The 20,174-nt window shown below is 38.3% G+C and overlaps 1 protein-coding gene across 5 annotated transcripts in view; it reads left to right on the top strand.

The window, feature by feature from the left end:
- G3BP2 (G3BP stress granule assembly factor 2) overlaps positions 1–20,174 on the top strand; it is a 67,832-nt gene that overhangs the window by 23,373 nt on the left and 24,285 nt on the right. Inside the window, exon 1 of one of the 5 annotated variants that reach the window (XM_039845475.1) lies at positions 17,877–18,087. The exons of 2 other annotated variants lie outside the window; for them this stretch is intronic. The gene's annotated coding sequence lies outside the window, so the exon portion shown is untranslated. Of the gene's footprint in view, positions 1–17,876; positions 18,088–18,128; positions 18,274–20,174 lie in introns of those variants that run through there. 2 more of the 5 variants (XM_039845478.1, XM_039845476.1) reach the window with 2 other exon arrangements.

Below are 20,174 nucleotides of genomic sequence, written 5' to 3'. Positions count from 1 at the left end.
AGGCAGGCCTGAATTGAATCTGTGGCACGTGAGAGAGGCTGTAATAGTCACATAGCCATCCCTCCTGGGGATCTGAATGTTTCTTTTACTCCCAAGAACACCACTTTCCCTCTAGGTCTGAAGCCTGTTGTGCTGAGGTCCTGAAATGTTGATTAGTTTCACCATGTTCCTTCTCAGGCAATCAGATCCTGTGGTTTCCCCTCTACCCCCCAAGCTCCACTAGTGCTATGTCTCACCTTCACGGGCAGAATTTTTGGGGTACTGGGCCTTAAGTCATAGGGCCATTCTCCTGGGTATTCACTAGGTCTTGATCATTATCCCTTCTCAGAGTCCTGCCTTCTTCTGTGTCCTGCTGCCCCAACTTCCTTCATGCCTCTGTTACTTCATGCTAAAATTACTGAAAATCTCCCCAACTGTCACTTCTGGATATGGTGCCTCACACTTTAGTTCATCCTGCTTTCTAGTGTCATCTCAAAGGCTTCTTGGAACTTCGTGAGGCATAAAGATATACTTAACCTAAAAGTAGATTGTTTTTAATTATTAATTTTATTAACATTCTTTTCTTTTGATTATTCTCAACTGTATCGTGTGAAAGATAGGAGGGCCTGTCTTTACTAGTGTCTCATAAAGTCAGGCAAACACTCTTCTGACATGTGCTAGCTTAAGTGGTACCTAAAATATTTTCATATACTTAGCTTGATCATGTTGCTGCCTGAGAAAATGCCTTCAGGTACCTTTCACCCCAAGCCATAGTCCATATTTCTTGGTGTGATGTTTGAAGTCTTTCTCAGTTACTCTCTTTAGTATGTATGTATGTATGTATGTATGTATGTATGTATGTATGTATTTAGCTTTATTGAAATATAATTGACATAGAACATTGTGTAAGTTTAAGGTGTACAGTGTGAGGATTTGATATAACTCTTTAGTATTGTTAACAGGGGACTCTCTTTCTTCCTCTCTTCCTACCATTCTAAGTCCTTCATTGAGTAAATAATTATTGAACACCTAGAGAGGCAGGCCAGTAAATGAAGAGGTGAAGTGGGTGGTGGAAACTGCAGAGAACCGGAGAGAGGATATCCATCCCAAGGTAACAGCAGCTACTGCTCCCCATGCTTTCCATGTGGAATGTGGGTCCAGTGTTGTCAACTCGTCATCTTTTTCAAGAAAAACTAGACACCTGGTTTTGATGTGGAATCTCCCAATTTTAAATGTTAGCAATCAATTCAAAAACCTTTTAAATACTGCGAGGGCTAAGCAGAACAGCTGTGAGCTAGATGTGGCCTGCAGGCTCTCGGTTTGCAACCTCTGCTCTCCAGAAACCCCTCCAAGGCACTCCATGCTCCCTGACATCTTGTGCTTTCATGGCTCTTCTCTTTGTTCTGCATGTCCCATTATCTGGACTGCCCAACTCCATTTTCTTCATTGATCCGAATCCAAATCCTACCTGATTTTTAAGATCCAGCTCAAAGTTTGCTGTCATGGCATGCTTGGCTTTTCAGCAGCAATAAAGAGAGAGCAAGCAGGGAAGCCAAAATAAGAAATGGGTTGACAGGTGGTCTAGATACCAGCTTCTGGGAGATCAGTCAAGGCAGGGATCAGATTCCCAATCTGCAGGTCCAGGAAACAGGGAGCCAGAAGACAAGAGATTCATCACAGGACTCTAAAGATCAGTATGGACTTTGATAATAGTCAAAAGAAAACAGCTTTAAAATTAAAACATCCTCTAGTATTTGAAGGGAAAGAAAAAAGAAGGGTAACTAACATTTTTTAAAAGCCTATAGTGTGCTAGGTATGTCTCAAACTCATCCTGGAATTCAGAGAGATCAAATAATTTATTCGTGTTACACAGCTAATAAATGGCAGAGTGAGAATTTAGATTTTCAATTTGTGTCATGTGTGTGTGTGTGTGTGTGTGTATGCAAATTATCAGCATGCATTTGGTCTTTGAGGAGCTTTAAAGAAATTCAGACATCTAGACGGCACCCCATATCATTTAAATAAAATCTGTAAGGATGGACTCAGGCATCAGTAGTTAAAGTCCCCCAGGTGATATCAGTGTGCAGCCAAGGTTGAGAACCACTGTGTCCTTTCCACAATATTGACTTCAGCTGAGCATTGCTCACAGAAGGAAGCAGTGAGTAATAAACAGAGGTTAGGAAGGCCTTTGAACTCAAGTAGTGTTATTTTAATTAGTTCTTTCTTCAAGTGGAAATGGGCAACTGTACTCATTCCACGCAGATACTCAATCTGAGAGTCTAGGGAATAAACAGGGACTAGTCGGGAGGACTGAGCAATGAAGAACATAAAAAAAAAAACCCTCCAATGTTGGTTTTTATTTTCATTTTTTGAAAGTGTGCAATTCAGTGATTTTTACTATATTCACAGAATTGTGCCACCAACACCACAGTCACTTTTATAACATTCTCATCACATCAAAAGGAAACTCTGTATCATTTAGCTGTCAACTGCCATCCCTAAGCAACCGCTTTCCTCCTCTATAGATTTCCCTGTTCTGGACTCATGTTGGTTTTTAACCCTGTTTCATTGATGCAGGACCCATGATGATCTTTGTTATTTTTCTTGAAACGTAACATGTGTACAAAAAAGTACAAACCATAAGTATGTAACTCAATAAAATTTTGCAAACTTAACTCACCAGAGAACTAGCACCCGAGTCAATAGCTGAAGTTTATGGGCATCTCAGAAGCTTCTCTGTGTCCCTCTCTTCAAGAGTAATTACTCTTCTGACTTCTATGAGCATAGATTGGTTTTGCCTCCATTTGAACTTTGTACCAATGGAATTATAGAATATGTCCTTTTTGTGTGTGTCTGGCTTTTTTTTACTCAACATTATGTTTCTGAGATTCATCCTTATTATTACCTGTAGCCATGACAATCTTTTGATGTCGAATTCACCCAGTTTCTTTTGGAATAAATTATTTGGAGAGGTTAATTGAGACTCTAAGTTATTCTTTAGGTGACTTATTGAATAAGCCACATCCCTTGGTCAGTGTGAAAATAATCCATTCCTGAAGGATTTGTTTTGGGAATTTAAACTCAGAAGACCAACATTGTTGAGGGCAAATGATAACATCTTGGTGTTGCAGAGCTAGTTGCACAAGTTATTAAACCTAAACTGAATAAACTTGAACATTTATGAACATTAACAAACGTTAAGAGATTGAATTCTCTATCTAGATCTTTCTTCCTGGGATCTTTTTATTTTGGCATGTCTTTGCAAACTGTTTATGATTTTTCCTCCTATTTAAAATTTTATTTCTCTTTCACATATAATATTCAATACCGTAGACCAACTCCTTTCTTCACTTAGGAATGTTTGAGTAAAAGGCCAAACATATAGCTAGGGATGAAGTAGTGTTTTATACCTACAAGTGTTAGAAGGTGCCATATAATTTACTCCTAGTTTTCTTACCAATTTCTTCTCTTCCTGCACACTCAAATGAGCTAGTAGAATGCTTGGTGAACGTGGCAAAGTACTTTGCAGAGAAATTTGTTCTCTGTGGAATTTTTTTCATGGACCAACAAAAGGTTTGCTTTTCAGAATAAAGCACAAGGAAGGTCATTGTGAATCAGGCCTTTCCTAATGTATTTGAATATTCAGGTGCTTTGGGGAGACTCTGAAAAGGGAGGAGGGTGCAGTTCTTCTATTGTGCTTTCTTTCCCCCAAATAAACCTCGCAGAACAACTGGGGTATGAGATTCATGTCTTGGTTTGAAGCCAACCAGATGAGAGGCATTGAAAACAAGCTCTGTGACATATGAAATGCATATGACAAACGTAATAGCCAATAAATGTGCTTTCCTTCACTGGATACTACTTCCCTGTGTCCATAAAATTAGCAATGATGTTTAGTCCCAGACCAGAAATCTCTAAAAATTAGAAAATATATCCATAAGCAAACAGGCAGAAGCCAATCACTTCTACAGGTTTCTAAGACTAAGTGTTGCTCCAACTTCCTCTATGCTTCCTTTAAGATCTCACATTTTATAGGAAAGGTCATCAGATACTTGTCAGTTCCAAGGGAAAAAAAAGTATTGCTTTTAAATGCTTAAAAACTATATGTTCTTGGTTCGAAGAGAAAAATGGAAAGGAAATGCCGAGTTTGTTCATGGAAATTAACCCCAGCTTTTCCAAGATGTATGTCTAGTCATTTTTGCTCATCACAGAAAGAGGTATTCTGTGATAAAAGTGCTTGCACAAATATTTTTTCTAGGATTTATGTTCAGTGGGAAAGCTTGAAGAAAATTTTTCTTTAAATGCCACTTATCTCTCCCCCTCCCTTTCTGATATATCATGCCTGGCTTTGAACTTGTAGTAATACAAACTACTTGTCTTGCCAGTGCCGTGACTGCTGTTGCATCTTTGCTCTTGTTGCTTCTTCTGCCTGAGATAGTTGTCAGCCTCTAGTTTGGGGCAGCTGTTATCAACCTCTAGGTTGATATAATTGCCCCTTTTCTCCGTTCTCAATGTACCCCATGCAAATCTGTTTTAAACCTTATTGTGTTGCAGTCATATTAAAATTCTTCGCATGTGTCTCTTCCATTAGCATTTACACTCCTTGAAAGCAAGTTAATAATACAAATTATTAAATATATGACTGTCTTTTTATTTTTCTTTTAAAAATCATAATGTCGGCCCATTTCCAAACTTTAGATTTAGTTAATAATCCTTAATGGAAAACATGCAGCTTTGTGAAATGCACACTATCATTATTTTGTCTACTATTAAACGAACAATTTATATGAAGATACTAACTTTAAGGGTCCTTAAGCACACTGTTGATACAGAGCAAATAGGGACTGGAACACCCATTTGAAAAAATGGTCGCATTCTCTGCTTTTGCCCTGTGTGTGTGGGTGCGTGCATGTGCTCTTGCTTCTCTTCCATCCTTTATTAACCCCTTATTATTCTCTGTTACACTAGGTTTTTTATTTCCAAAGAGCAGGTCCTTGTTTATAATGTTTACTGTCACTTTATCGATTAGGCTTTCCAAGACTACCTTGAAGGAGACCATTTATTTCCCCTTTAAGAACCATGTCTGAAAGCCATGTACGTCTCACCCAGTGAAAGGTGATGTCTGAGCTATGACTGTATGGCCCAACGGTAATCACGATGGTTTATATTTATAAGATGCTTTATGAGTCAGGCCCTGTGTTAAGAACTGTATATGTGACAGTTCTGTGAAGTAGGAATTGCAGTTGTGCCGTTTTGCAGATGAGGAAACAGTCTCAGAGAACTTTACTTGACCAGCATCATACAAATTTTAAATGCAGAGCTAGGATTAAGAACCAGTCTCCACCAGATTCTAGAACTAATGATTTAAAAAAAATTTAATTGTTTATTTTGAAGTAAAATATGTATAGATTAGTAGGAAGTTACAAAGAAATGTACAGGGAGGTCCTATGCAACCTTTATCCCATCTCACGCAGTTTGACATCTTATATAAGTAGGGTACAGTATCAAAACTAGGAAATAGTTCAGCATCCACAGGTATGATAAACTAATGTTATTGATTACCACCGGATTTTAAATATGACTTTTGAATGAAAATAGCATTCTTTATACTATAAAGCATTTTAGTAAACGATTCATTACTGACATGATATACATTCAGGAAGAATGCTCTAGATCATTGGTTCTTAACCTTTTAGGACATAGAGATACATTTTAGAAGGCAATGACATATGGACCTTTCAGCAAAAAAGATGTGTACACACATACATACAAAATGTTTATGGTTTCACAAACAATCTCTATCTCCACTCCCCAAAATGTGCATAGACCACAGGTTAAACTGGTTTAGAGCAATATTTAAAGTAATACATTCACTTGAATAAATCTGGAAACCTTCGACAATTTTTATTAATGCTCTTTTTTTCCCCCCAACTGTGCCCACAGAAAAGCCCCCTCACCCTCTTTTTACTCTTTTTCTTAAGGCGCTGAAAGTTCTTTGGATTTTCTACAGGTCTAGGTTGCTTGTAGAAAAAAAAAAACTGCTTTTAACATTATTGCCCCTGTGGTCATACTTTATCTGGGACTGCTTTCTTGTGCACCAAAGGCCTTTGGTCAGTAACTTTCAGTTGTCTTTCCTTTTTCAGGTTACCACCAAGAACCTGGGTAATTTGGGGTCATGGCTCTGGAGCTAGGGATCAGGGAGCTAAATAAGAGAATGTGACTGGGGGCTCCTGTCAGTTTTGAGCCAGCTGCCAGGAGCCAGGAAATGTATTTCTATAATCAGGGCTCACCCTGAGAGTATGAGTCAACAAGGCATAGGTCAGAGAGGCATTCTGGAAGGAGGAGGGTAAAGATATTTAAAACAACAACGAAACAGGTTTATGATCTATAGGACAATTCTTGATTCTGAGGAAGTTTCTTGCCTTAGTCATAAACTTCTATGCTTCCTGCTAAGGTTTATAAAGCTCAGTGAAATATTCTGCTGCCTTTGAGCCAGAATCCAGAGTTGGGCTAGCCTAGAACCTACAAGGAAGTGGTTACACCTGGAAACAAGTAGGTGGAAATAAGAGTGGATACTGACATTTTGCTCGAGGAATTGGCTGTGTTCCGCTCTCAACAGGCCAAGGTATAAGAAAACCAAAAAGCTTTCACTGTATCAGCTGCATAATTTTTTATGATGAGCTATTTCTAATTAGAAGTTTCACAACTGCCCTACCATCTTCTAATTTTTTTTTTCTGCTGATAAATGCCTTATCTTTTGCATACAGTTGGTCTTTTATTACCCTGAATAGTTTTATAGCTTGATTGCTAAAAGAGATTGGTGAAACAAATTTGCTTTCAAATTTCCTTTTCCTCCTCCTTCTGAATTTGACAGTCTGTTTAAGACAACGACGTATGCCATGGTTTCTCTACACTGTCAAACTAAGAATTTGACCCAAGAGGAGACGGGGGAGTGGAAGGATGGAGGATAGACCTGGGCTAGTGTTTCTGACTTTCTGTAGTGCCATGTTGGGGTCTCCTGATTTTGAAGGTCTGCCTCAGTTTTTTAATAGCAGTTGGACCTGTACACCCATTATGCCAGCAACTGTGCTAAACACTATAAATAAACCTACCAATAACTTTAAAGTTGGCTGTTTATCTATGAAGAAACTAAAGTCAAAGAAATGAACTAATCTGATCAGTGTCACAAAACTAGTTAGTGAAGAAAATGAGACTTGATCCCATGTGTTTTGTACTCCTCTATTTAAGTGGAGAATTTGTTCCTTAGCTCTGGCTTCTTGCAGTACAACTCCCCCCACCCCCTACCTCTGGCTTAGGAAATCTGACTCAAGGATACTGGTTGACACTAACTTAATTCCTTGGAGACTGATTAGTGACCTACCAGATGCCATTTCACAAAGAGAGATAGGTCTTTCCAATATACTGAATATCCCCATATCCACTGACCGGGGTGGGGCCCTCCTTTGGGTCAGAGTGCTTGGCGAGCATTAGATCAAAGAGGAGAGAATTGGGTAACCTCGCGGCAATCTCATATCCAGACTGTAAAATTTGAAGAATTCTACAAACCCTGTAGCCCAGTGATGTCTAGAATATTTGTGCCTGCCAAATATAGTCTACCCCGGACAGTGTGAGATAAACACTGGTGAAGTTTTGCCTCTTTCCAAAGTCATCATTTTTTGAATTCCAGACAACTCAGGGCAGATGAATCCTCTTTTATTTACATTACCTTTAGTCTTACACTTTCCAGGATTATGTATCTCTTGGATCACTTAGCCTGAGGTGATTTTAACTGTCATTGTGAGCACTGGCTAGAATCCATTAGAATGTACAAACCATTATTCAGCATGGGTTACTTTTGTAATCCCATAGCCTAATTCTTTGGATGTTGATTTTAGATGAGATTTTTGTCTCTAAATTCTGAAGAAGTGACCTCCTTAGATTTTGCAGCCTTTATTCTCTTAAGCCCTGGTAGCATTTAGGGTATCTTCTACTTGAAAACTTTGATATGATCAAAATAAGTTATATAGCTAAAATCTACCACCTATAGCAGTCACTCATATTTTTATATTTTATACTTGAAAACAAATGGGCAGGCCATGCAAATGTTTTATGCACCTTTCTGACTGTATGACATTTCACAAACAATGATCGAATAGAGAGGAAGAACATTTCTTCAAACCCTAATCTGTCCCAGTCTCACAAAGATAATGGATAGAGAGATTTCTGGAGAAATCACTGTTCGATTCTTTCTTCAGGCCATAATAGCCTTTCTCCTCTCCTGCTCTAAAAGGAATGAATTCATCTTACTCCTGGGAGGTTTCTCTGAGCATCACAAAGCTTTGTGAAGAAGCCAGCCACGCCAAGAGAGCCCTGAAACTCTCAGAGTAACATATTTTCAATTAGGCATGTTCCACCTTTACAGAGGTTCATCATTTAGCAATGGGATATGGTATAATGGCATGAGCCAGGGGGAACTCTGGGGTCTCTTTAAATTGGCCACTTTTAGCCTTGTGCAGCTTACCTACTTTGCGAATTGCTTGTGAAACTGAAATGAGATAATGTGTTTGCAAGTGTTTTGGAAACTATGAAAGGCTATACAAATGTAAGTTGTTACTTCAAAGCAAAGCAGTGAACAGTGAAAAAGGAATCACTTGAATGCAATTGCTGCATATACCTTTTCAAGCACCAAATGTTAAGTGCTGATGTTTATTGAGGATTTACCATGTACGAGGCATGGTTATAAATGTTTTAATGTATTAACTCATCTAATCTTCATAGTACCCTACTAAGGTGAATATTGTTGTCCCCATTTTACAGATGAGAAACACTGAAGCACAGAAAAGTTAAGCTTCTTGCCTAAGGTAATTTGCCTGGGTAACATATCTAATAAATGTGAGGTGAAGGTAGAATGCAAATCAGGCAGTCTGGTTCCAGAGCCCAAACTACGCTGTTGGCAGCATAATCCTTACTAACTGAATTGGTAGCGGGTCCAAGATATTTGTTACACATGTCACAAAAGGGTAAATGTTTTGTACATCTTGAAAGGTTAACATTGTGATAAGTAAAGACATTTTCCAAGAAAAACGAGTATCCTTTAAGCATTTGGATTTGACTCTTTTCCAGTGTTTGGTCTTCATCTTTTTGGGTCTTAACACAAACCTTACTTATATGGAGTATGTGGCCCTTAAATATCTACCTAAAGTCATCCTTTCTACACCCACTTTATCAGCAAAATGGTGGTAATGGAGTTGTTTGATCTTTTAAGATCTACTAAGATTAAAGTGGTCAAATAAGAGGGTTTAGAGGGAAAGCCTTGCAGATTAAATGTCAGTCAAGTATTTTATGCTGAAATCTATAATAAAAACCAGGAATCAATTAATGTAATTCTAGTAATTTTACTCTTTAAAAAGTCACCTGCTAATGATGATGCTTTTTTCAATTTTGAGGAATTCTAAAAACTTATTTTTCAATTAGAGTTGACATTTAATATTGTTTTATATTAGTTTCAGGTATACAGTGCAGTGGTTAGATATTTATACATTTTATGAAGTGATTCCCCCAATTAGTCTAGTATGCATGGTTATTACAGTATTATTGACTATATTCCCTGTGCTGTACTTCACATCCCAGTGACTATTTTGTAACTACCAATTTGTACTTCTTAATCCCTTCACCTTTTTTATCCAGCCCCTGAACTCTCCTCCCATCTGGCAATCACTCCTTTGTTCTCTGTATGGATAAGTCCTGCTAATGGTGAGGGAATCTGATTCTTTTTTTCGTGATAAAAAATGTTTATCAGAGTCATCCCATGATATCTCTGGCAGTATCTTTTTCTTCATCAACATCAGTTGGTAGATTGCTATCTGATTTGTCTGATTTCTCCTTTATTCATTTTATTTATTTTGTTTTACCATTTATATCTTCTGATGTCTCGATTTGGTACTTCTAGTCAGATGATATAAATGTTCATTTATGTTATGAGAGAGAAGGGAGACAGCTGCTTGAATGAAAAATTAAAACCTTTCCTTCCCTCAGGCACCAAAGCAATGCCTTAATTGTCTAACAAATTTTTTTTATCGTGAAAGTTACTTATTAGAATGGAAAAGTAGGAGGTACAGACAAACATTAAGCCCACCAAAAACATGAAACATGTTCCTGCTTAATGAAAACTGAGTATATTTTTTACTTAAGATTGTATCATAAACATATTTGACTTAAGATTGAAACATAAATAATGTGACATAAAAATATATTCCTAAATATTTAAATTTACAGTTTTAGATATAGATGTGTCTAAAATTTTTATCATAGTGTATTTGACCATTCACTGTTACTGGATATTTAAGATGCCTCCAGTTTTTAAATAATAAATAAATAGCATCACAATGAACTTCTTGGTTTATATCCTAAGAAGGACAAATATCCAGAATTGGCTTAAATTATTGGCTTAAAAAGTATATTCTAGAGCTTTTGATATATCTTGCCAAATTGCTTTCTTAAAAGGATGAATCAATATTTACTTGCAGAAATCTACAAAGGGGCTTTATCGCATATTGATGTTTTCATTTAAAAATATTTTCCAATTTGATCATGGTTTGCCATTGTTTCAGTTTAACAGCTCTTCATATATGTTAAATACTATGTCCTTTTTTCTATAAATTGGACATCCCTTGCACATTTATTGATTAGGTTTTCATATTGGTTTCTTAACAAGTTTTATTAGTTCTTTGACTAAAGCATATAACTTGTATTTATTTTGGTTGCATCCTCATAACGTTCTTTATAATTTATTCTGTTATGTCTAAGTTCAGGAAGTCGTTCCTCACCTATGTAACCACTGAAAAAAAGTTAAGTAGACTTATGTAATAACATAAAATGATATCCAAGTTATACTGTTCAGGAGAAACATTATCCTGCAAAACAATCTTTAATTATGATCCTATTTCTCTCTCTCTCTCTCTCTTCACATATATTTATTTTTTCATTAATTATTTTTGAATGTCTCCTTTGTGGCAGACAGTATTGAACAAAACATAAAATCTGAGGCCCTATGGAACTTATAGTTTATTGGGGAGGCCAACAATTTTTAGTGCTATGAACAGAAGTAGAGTAGGGTAAGAGATGGAAAGTGACCAGGGTTTCTTTTGATTCAGCAGTCAGAGGAGACCTTCCTAATAAGACATTAAATCAGAAAGTATTGAATGAAGCAGCTAGTATATTATTTTATCTAAGCATATTGGTAGAAAAACATTTGGAAGAATGTTCACCAAAGTTCTGCATTCCCCTTCTCAGTGAATATTACCTATCACTCTTTTGTTAATCCAGGCAAAACCAGCAAAGCATCCCATCCTAGAATTTTGCTTACTCTCCGTATCTGGTTAATCAGCACATTTTTTTTGCCACTTCTATACTTCTTAAATTTCTTTTCTCTTTACCATTGTCTTTTTTTAAGCCCTTGTCACTTTTTAATTTTTTTACTCTTTGAAAAGATACAGTAGTTTATTTTCATGTGCCAAGTAAAATTAAAATGTATAATGCATGAGTGCTAACTTGGTAGGGCTTCCACTGGCCAAATTGGGAACAATGTGAGTATGAAACTAAATGTCCATACTAATGGATTATAAAATAGTCATCTATGAGTTCACACTGATGTAAATAAAAGAATTTTTAAAAACAGGAAAGAAGGAGAGGTCTTCCCTGCAGTCCAGTTGCAGCTAATAAATGTAGAAAGAATGATGGAATTAGAAAAATCACCATTTGGCAGCCACCATAAAAAATTGATGGTAGGCGAAAGTGTGATGAGAAATGAAACATGTACATAGTCTCAAAGTACGACCTCACACAAGATACTTATTAATTACAAAGGAGAAAATAGAAACTGTACATTGGACAATCCTGGCAGACACTGTATTAACCAAGTGATGAAAGCTAACATCAACAGTGATGGGGCAAATGGTTTATCATGCGCCTCCTGATATGATACACTGAGAGGGACAAAACAGTACTCCTATGGTATTTTTGCCAAAAATATATAATCTGCATCTAAATATAAGGAAAATATCAGAGGTTACCAAATTTAGGGGGCGTTCTTCAAAATAATCATCCTGTACTCTTAAAAATAGCAAGGTCATGAAAGAAAAAGATTGAGGAACTACTTTAGATTACAGAAGACTAAGGTGACATGACAACTAAATGAATTTGTAATTCTGAATTGTATCCTGGACCAGAAAACAATTCTCTTCCTTTTGCTATAGAGGATATTACTTAGATAACTGATGAAATATGAATGTCTATAGATTATAGTATTGTATAAATGTTATTAACTACTGATTTTGATAATTATATTGTGGTTATATAAGAGAATGTTCTTGTCCTTTAAGAAATACACACAAGTATTTATGGGTAAAGGGACATGAAAAACAATTTAAACTAGAGCCTCTTCTAGATGCTTTTTTATGGACAAAGTTTTCATTACAATCTACCAATTGTCTGACAGTATCTGTAATAACCATTTAACAGGTTTTTTTTGAAACTCCTGGATTTGTTCATTCAGTAGCTACCAATGAGTGCCAATGTATCTAGCACAGTACTAGGCTCAGGATAAGGTATAAGCAATTGAAATGTAGTGTCCTCAAGGAATTGACAGGCTATGGGTGATCGGGGAAGGAGAGAAAAGATTAATGAGAATGATAAAGCAAATGTATCTACTAATATTGAAGAATATAGGTGAAGAGCATATGGAAATTCATTTACTATTTTGCAGCTTTTTAGGATCTATAAAATTATTTCACAATAAAAAGTTAAAATTTAAAAATATAAAAAATTAACATGGTAAAAGAAGATCATTTCAATAGACTAAAGTTTTATAGACAATTTATAAAACTTGTACCTACATTAGGCCACAAAAAAAAAATCTCAAGAAATTCCACAAAGCACAGAAATAATACATGCCACACTCACAGACTACAAGTACTAAAACAAGTAAAAGTAAAAAGTTTAAATTTAAAAATCCAGACTACTTAGACATTCTCAGTCAGCTCTCTCTTAACAATAACCAAATCAAGGAAGAAAAAGAAACTATGCTTCCAAATTATTTAGAACACAATAGTAGTAAAGAAAACGTATGGGATGTGGCCTAAACTATAGGTGAGGGAAAATTATAGTTTTAAAAACTATTATTAATCAAGAAAGAATAAAAATAAAGCATATATTTTTCTAGAAGGTAGTGCAAAAACATCAAAAATACTAGAAGCCCAGAGAAAGACTGTTGTGCCCTCCCTCTGTGCTCTCACAATTGTTAATCAGCCAATTGATGGAGCAGCTTAGGGAGCACTTTCAGTGTGCCAGCACCGGGTGCTGGATCAGAGATGAACAAGAGTTCTTTCTTCGTAGAACTTATAGAGTGTGTGTCTGTGAGGGGAAATAGCAGATACTAAATTATAAATTTAAAAATTCAATCGATATTTTGAAGTACAAAGTGCTATTTCTGTATCCCTAGTGTAACATCACTTAACAGTACCCTCTGTTGTCTCCCTACTGTCTTTCTCTGACTCTCCTTCTTTTTCTGTGTCTCCCTTCCTCTTTTCTTTTTTAAATTAAATTTATTGGAGTAACATTGGTTAATAACAGCACATAAATTTCAGGCGTAAAGTTTATAATTCAACATCTATAGACTCTTGTGTGCTCCGCACCTGAAGTCTAGTCTCCTTCCATCACCTTGTATTTGATCCCCTTTACCCTCTTCATCCTCCCCCTCTTCTCCTCTGGCAACCCGCATTCTGTTGTCTGTATCTGTGAGTTTTTTGTTTTGTGTGTTCATTTGTTGTTTTTTTTTTTTTGTTTTATATCTCATATATGAGTGAAGTCATATGGTTCTTATCCTTTTCTGACTTATTTCACTTAGCATAATATTCTCAAGATCCATCCATGTTGTCATGACTGGCAATATTTTATCTTTTTTTATGGCTGAATAGTATTACATTGTTTATGTACCATATTTTCTTTATCCAGTCATTCCTTGAAGGACCCTGGGGTCATTTCCATGTCTTGGCTATTGTAAATTATGCTGCAATGAACATAGGGATGCATATATCTTTACAAACAAATGTTTTCAAAATTTTCAGGTAGATAGATACCCAGAAGAGAGATTGCTGGTCATATGGTAGCTCTGTTAGTTTTTTTGAGGAAACTCTATATTATTTTCCATAGTGGTTGCATTAATTTACATTCCCACCAGCAATGTATGAGGATTCCCTTTTCACATCTTCTCCAACACTTATTACTTGTCTTGTTGATAATAGCCATTCTAATAGGTATGAGGTGGTAGCTCATCATGGTTTTGATTTGCTTTTCCCTTAGAGCTAGTGATGTTGAGCATTTTTTCATATATCTGTTGGCCTTTTGTATGTCATTTTGGAAGCGTCTATTCAGGTCCTCTGCTCATTTTTTAAAAAATTTTTTAGGTGAGGCAACCCTTGGTTAACCTCACAGATTGCAAGGACCTTGTCAGTTTACAATCCTGTATTGTTTATTTTTATCCCTATAGCACCTGGTATTCCTAGGTGGGTCTCCCATCCAAGTACTAACCAGGACCGACTCTGCTTAGCTTCCAAGATCAGACAGTATTAGGCTTGTTCAGGGTGGCATGGCCATAGACTCTCTGCTCATTTTTTTAATCAGATTTTTGTTGTTGCATTATATGAGTTCTTTATATGTTTTGGATATTAGTCCCTTATGAGAGGTATCATTTACAAATATCTTCTCCCATTTGGTTGTTGCCTTTTTGTTTTGTTCTCCCTGTCTTTCTGTTTTTCTCTATCCTCCTCTTGCTTTCTCCCCCTTTCTCCTTCCCTCTGCCAATTCCCTGAAGATACTATGTTTCAATTATTTCTTCCTCATCCCCAGCCTGCTTGATACATTGGCATTCAGTGATGGCTATTGAATGAATGAATCCAGGTATTTTTAAGAATATTGTAAGGCTTTAAGCTATTATTAAGTGGATACTTAAACCTCTAGGTTATCATTTGATTTTTATTTATAAAAAATAATTTAGAAGAGAAACTTGCAACTGTATAATGTATAAAGAATATAACCAAAAAATACAGTCTAGACAAGCTAGTAGACTATTTAAGCAGTATTAGGTTAACTGAAATTCTAAAAGGGGTGGTTTGTGTATGGGAAAATTATACCTAACTCACCGTTACAATGCTTGAGTGAGGTATTTCAGTATAAGTACTTGAAGAAATCAGTAGATGTAATTTACTTTGATTTTCATGGGCTTTTGATAAAGGTTTACATCCAAGGCCTACATTGGAGTGGGAATATGATTGGAGTGTCAAAGGAAGAGCTGTGAAAAATGGTAGGAAAAGAGGTGGAAGTAATAGGTAAGGATTAGATTAGGTAGGCCTTGTTAGGCCACGGTAAGGAGTTGGGATTTTATTGTGTTGCCTTTTAAAGGTTTTGAGACTGTCATTTGATATAGCTATAAAGGATCTGGCTGCTGTGAGGAGGGTAGGAGTGGAAGCATTCAGACCAAGTAGAAGGCTGTTACAGTAGGTAATGGACGCCTGAACTTGATAATAGTAGTAATAGTGATGAGAGGTGTTTAATCCAGAATAAATGTTGGAAGGTAGAGGGAACGGAAATTTACTGGTGATTGGCTTGTGGTGTGAAAAAAAAGAGTATAGAGTGACTTAAAGGTTTTTGGCTTGAGCCACTGAATGAATACAATTCATACTGGTCTCTCTGCCTTATTGGGGTGGGACTGTTTCATGGAGGTTATCTTTAAAGGGCCTTAGGAGACTACTGCAATCATTCTGGAAAGGTGAAAGGGGCCTGAACCTGTGCAGAGGCTAAAGGTTTGGAAAGGCATTGAGAGGGCATGGACTTGAGAGACATTTAGGAAGTAAAAATTGCCACTTAGGAAACAGTTTAGGTTTTTTTTTTTTTCAACTAAAATTGAAGATAGCTGAATCTTTTTTCCCAGTAAGTTCACTTATTGGTATATACCCTAGAGCAGAGGTTGCCTGGAGCCTATTTTTGTATAGCCCTAGAGCTAAGAATATTTTTTTTACATTTTTAAAGGATTAAAATAAAGAGACCAGAGATCATTTGTGGCCCTCAAAACCTAAAATATTTACTATCTGGTCCTTTACAGTGTAAGTGTGCCAACCCATGATGTAGATCAGTGGCTTTTAAAGTGTGGTTTAATTGCTGATACAGTGGCAGCAGCATCACCTGGAAACTTGTTACAAATTCAGATTCTCAGGCCTCAACACAAAGTTGCAGAATTAGAAACCCTGGGAGTAGGGCCCAGAAATCTGTTTTAACAAGTTCTGTAGGAGATTGCGATGCACGTTAATTTCTGAGAACCACTGCTCTAGAGAAACTTTTTGTACCTGTGCACCAGGATACACAGTGAAGAATAACATCATTGTGCATAAGAGCCCCAAACTAGAAACCAGAAGGCCCGTCAACAGTAGAGGAGATAAATAAGTTGTGGCAATTAATACAATGAGAGTATTTTATAGCGTGAGGTTAAAGGCATGGAGTGTGAAAGCAGACTGCTTGTGTATGAATTCCAGTTCCACCAAATAGTAGCTGTGTGACCTTGGCCAAGCCACTTGACCTAAGTTTCAATTTCCTCATCTGTAAAATGGGCATAAAATAGGCCATAACTACTTTATAGGGTTATTGTGAGGCTTTAACAATTATGTAATTACAAGAGTGCCTGGTACATAAGTATAGATTTAAAGAGCATACTGCATGTTATGATGCTTTAAGGAAAAAGATGTCATAAAGGTCTGCCCATATTTTTTGTAGATTTTGGAGGATCAAATGTTGGCATTGCTTCTGTAAACCTGTTTGCACATGTTAAAAATCCCAAAATTGTTCTTATAGGATTGTGAAGAAAACTGATGAAATGTGTATGCCCGCATTGTTTGGTACATGGGCATTTAATAAATGTTTTCTTTCTTTTCCTAATTGCTTTTTCATTTCTTTCACCATTTCCTCAATCCGTCCTTCCAAAATTCTTCTACTGTCTTGATATTCTCTGCGAAACATTGCCAGAACTAAGGTGCTGTGGCTTCCTTGACTGTAACTTTTGGCTTTTTCCATGAATCAAGGTCAGGAGAGTCAGTGTCTAGTGTTTTCCCAGCTATGTCCCGGGGCCAAGTCTGTGCCTAGATCTAGGACAGGGCTGTAATCCTGATATCTCCTGAGATTTCAGACTTAGTATGTAAAATGCTTAGTATGTATTTAGCAACACCTAAATACAGAACGGGCAAAGAAATAGATTCTTTCCCTTCTGTGGAGGCCACGTCACCTTTTTTTCTACACCCAGTAGGCCCATAATATTGCTTTGAGCTGTTAGGATGACTTTGACCTCAGTAGATCTTGATGATATAGGTAAGTTTAGGATGCAAACAGCTGAAACCGTGGCTGCATTTTATACTCATCTAGAGCAACCTGCATAGTCTAGGTTCGGAAAGAAAAATTACGAAATTCCTTCCCTCTTAACATTAATAATCAAAAGGGACCAGAAATATCGGTGTTCGGAAGATAGCGCAAAAGAGTCAACGCTGCAACAGAACCGGCTCCTGTTCTGGCGCGATCTCGAAGGGCGGCCAGGAGCTTTCAGGCAGGAGAAAGGCAGCCTCCTTGTGACGTCAAATCAGCGGACTCTCATCCCGGCTCTAGGCCGGTTCCGGTTCCCCGGCTTTCCGGGCGCGAGAGTACGTGAGCGCGGCTGCATTCTGCGCGTGCTCCGCAGAGGGACGCGAGAAGGTTGGGTCCCACTCGCGAAGGAGATGCGTGATTGGCTGAAGCCGTGCTGGGGGGTTCCCCAGCCCTTTCGGCAGGGGTAAAACAATAAGAGGGGGCGGTGGCAAAGGGGGCGGGACGTCCGTGTTCCTGGTCGCTAGCCGCATCGCCTGGCGCCGGGGGAGAGGTGGTTGTAGGGGAAACGAGCTCGCTACTCTCGGGCTTCCGAGGCTTGAGGTTTGTCGGAGGGAGGGGCGGCTAGCGAGAAGAATCCGCTGCAGCCGATCCTCAGCGACTCTCCTGCTGACCTCCGCGCGACATACCCGCCGCTGCTGTTGGTTGGAGGTGTGTTAGGGGGCCGGGGAAGGGAGGTCGGTGTGGTGGTCGAAAGGGGACATTCGCTTCGCGCGCGGCGGCTCGAGGCAACCGTCAGAGCGTGAGCCGGGTGTCGGAGGTGTCGCGGCAGAGAGACATTGTTCTTGCCGGCTGCCTACGCTGCCGTGTGTGCGTGAGAGAAGCCGAGCCTTTCAGGTGAGGGATGGGAGGCCGCGTGGGAAGGGAGGTGACCGGTGCGCGTTGTGCGGACGGAGGGCTCCGAGGGCACAGGTGGGGGCCAGGGTTTGTTGGTGATGAGGTGGTGAGCTGGGAAGGGGGACGTAGCAGTTCCCAAAGGCTCGCTGATGGAGGCTTAATACGGGCAGTGGGAGGAGTGGGCTTTCTGTAGAGGATGTTATGGATGGGGAGCCCATCATCCTTGTCTCCGACTCATTTGCAGTTCTTATTCCCGGTTCCAGGGGAGCGGGGAGGCAGTCGCCGCCCCGCCCGTGGGGGAGGGGAAAAGAGGCTGTGTCGGCAGAGGCAGAAGCGACGCAGATGCGAAAGTAGAGGCCTCCGGGCACCATTTCTGAGTACTGAAACAGAATTGGGATTTGAAAGCAGCCGCTGCTTTGCTTGCCCAGTACCTCCTGTTATGCGATCCTGTTATCCGCTCTCGCGTTTATTTCCTCGTTCAAAAACTGGGACTATCTATAGGGTACGCCTTCTTCGTGCCCTTTTTGTGCGAACGATCCCTTAATGACCCAGGAAGAGAAAAGATATTTGAGTGCTTTGGGGAGTGGATTTCTTCCTCTTACTCCACATGGGGTGGGCTGGGGGTAGCGGGTAGCGGGAAAAATAATCAAGGGGAGGAACGTAACCTTCCCTAGAGTGTTGAATTTGTTAGTTGAATCTGATCGAATTTTACCTGCGTCTCTGAAAGCCGATTTCTTAAGATGGCCCTGTGCCGCTTTGGGGAGAATATAGATTTGCATCTACAATTTCCCGTATAGATCAGTATTTTTTTTTCCCCAAAGTATACCTAATTTCGCTATAGATTTTTTGGGGAGAGGAGGTGCCTTTGCTCTTTTAAACAAACAAACAAAAAAAACCACGTGCACCGAAGCTGCAGTAATAGCAAAGTTGTCCCCCCTAACCCGCTCCCCATGTTGTTGTGATATTAACTTGGGTTAAAGTACTGGTTTTTAGGTACAAACCTTCCCATCTTGTGTGTTTTCCAAATGTTAGCATTGCACGTACCTGGTTCTGTGAACCATTAACTTATGTAAGGAAGCCCCGTATACTACCGGGGGGGAAGATGGGAATTCCTTGTCCAGCTCCATATTTGGCAGTTAATATAGCCTTAGGTATGTGAACTAAGTTTTTAAGTAAACATTTGGCCCTGTTAGTTTTCAGTTGTCCTTTTGATATCCAAGATTCCTAGTTTTAAAAAACAGTATGATTAGTTTGAAATTCTTAGAACTGAATGATGTGTTTCTTTGGTGATATTACCTTTCCGTTTTCTTAAATTTTTAGAACTAAGTCATGTGTATGCCTTGTGTTATGATTTAATCCCTAAAGGCCGTTTCATTTTCAAAGGTTATCAGGAATTGTAGGTAAGATAAGGACCTCAAATGACTGCTTACTAAGAGCTGTTAAGGTTGCTAATATTCGGGGTTAAAATATTAGTCAACAGTGAACAAGTATTAAGAGTGAAGAGAACTTAGAAAGCTTGTCGGGTGAGTGGGAATCAAAAGTAGAAAGGAGAAGAAAATAAGTTTATAATAATTTGGTTGTCGAGTGCTCAGCAGCTGAACACTTGAATTGTCAGCAGACAACTCTTGATTTGAATAGTATTGGCACTGCTGGTAGTAGGAAATATTCATTATCCATATTTCACTTAGATCAAACATGAAAATTTCCATAGCAGTTACTGAAAATCTACAAATACTAATAATGTCTTTAAATTCTTAACAGCATCCTTATACCACAGAATGATTGCTGTTGATTACCTATCATCAGGTTTGAAAATTCTTTCCCAGGTTACTTTAAATATGACTTTTTCCCACTTATTGTATGCTAGGGGAGAGGTGTGGGCATGAATGACTGGTTTTCAA

The sequence above is a fragment of the Pteropus medius genome, unplaced genomic scaffold, assembly GCF_902729225.1.
Source record: "Pteropus medius unplaced genomic scaffold, Ma_sr-lr_union100, whole genome shotgun sequence".
In the NCBI taxonomy this organism is placed as follows: Eukaryota; Metazoa; Chordata; class Mammalia; order Chiroptera; family Pteropodidae; genus Pteropus; species Pteropus medius.
The sequence above is the reverse complement of the archived record's forward strand: the minus strand, read 5'-3'. Positions and strand labels throughout refer to the sequence as shown.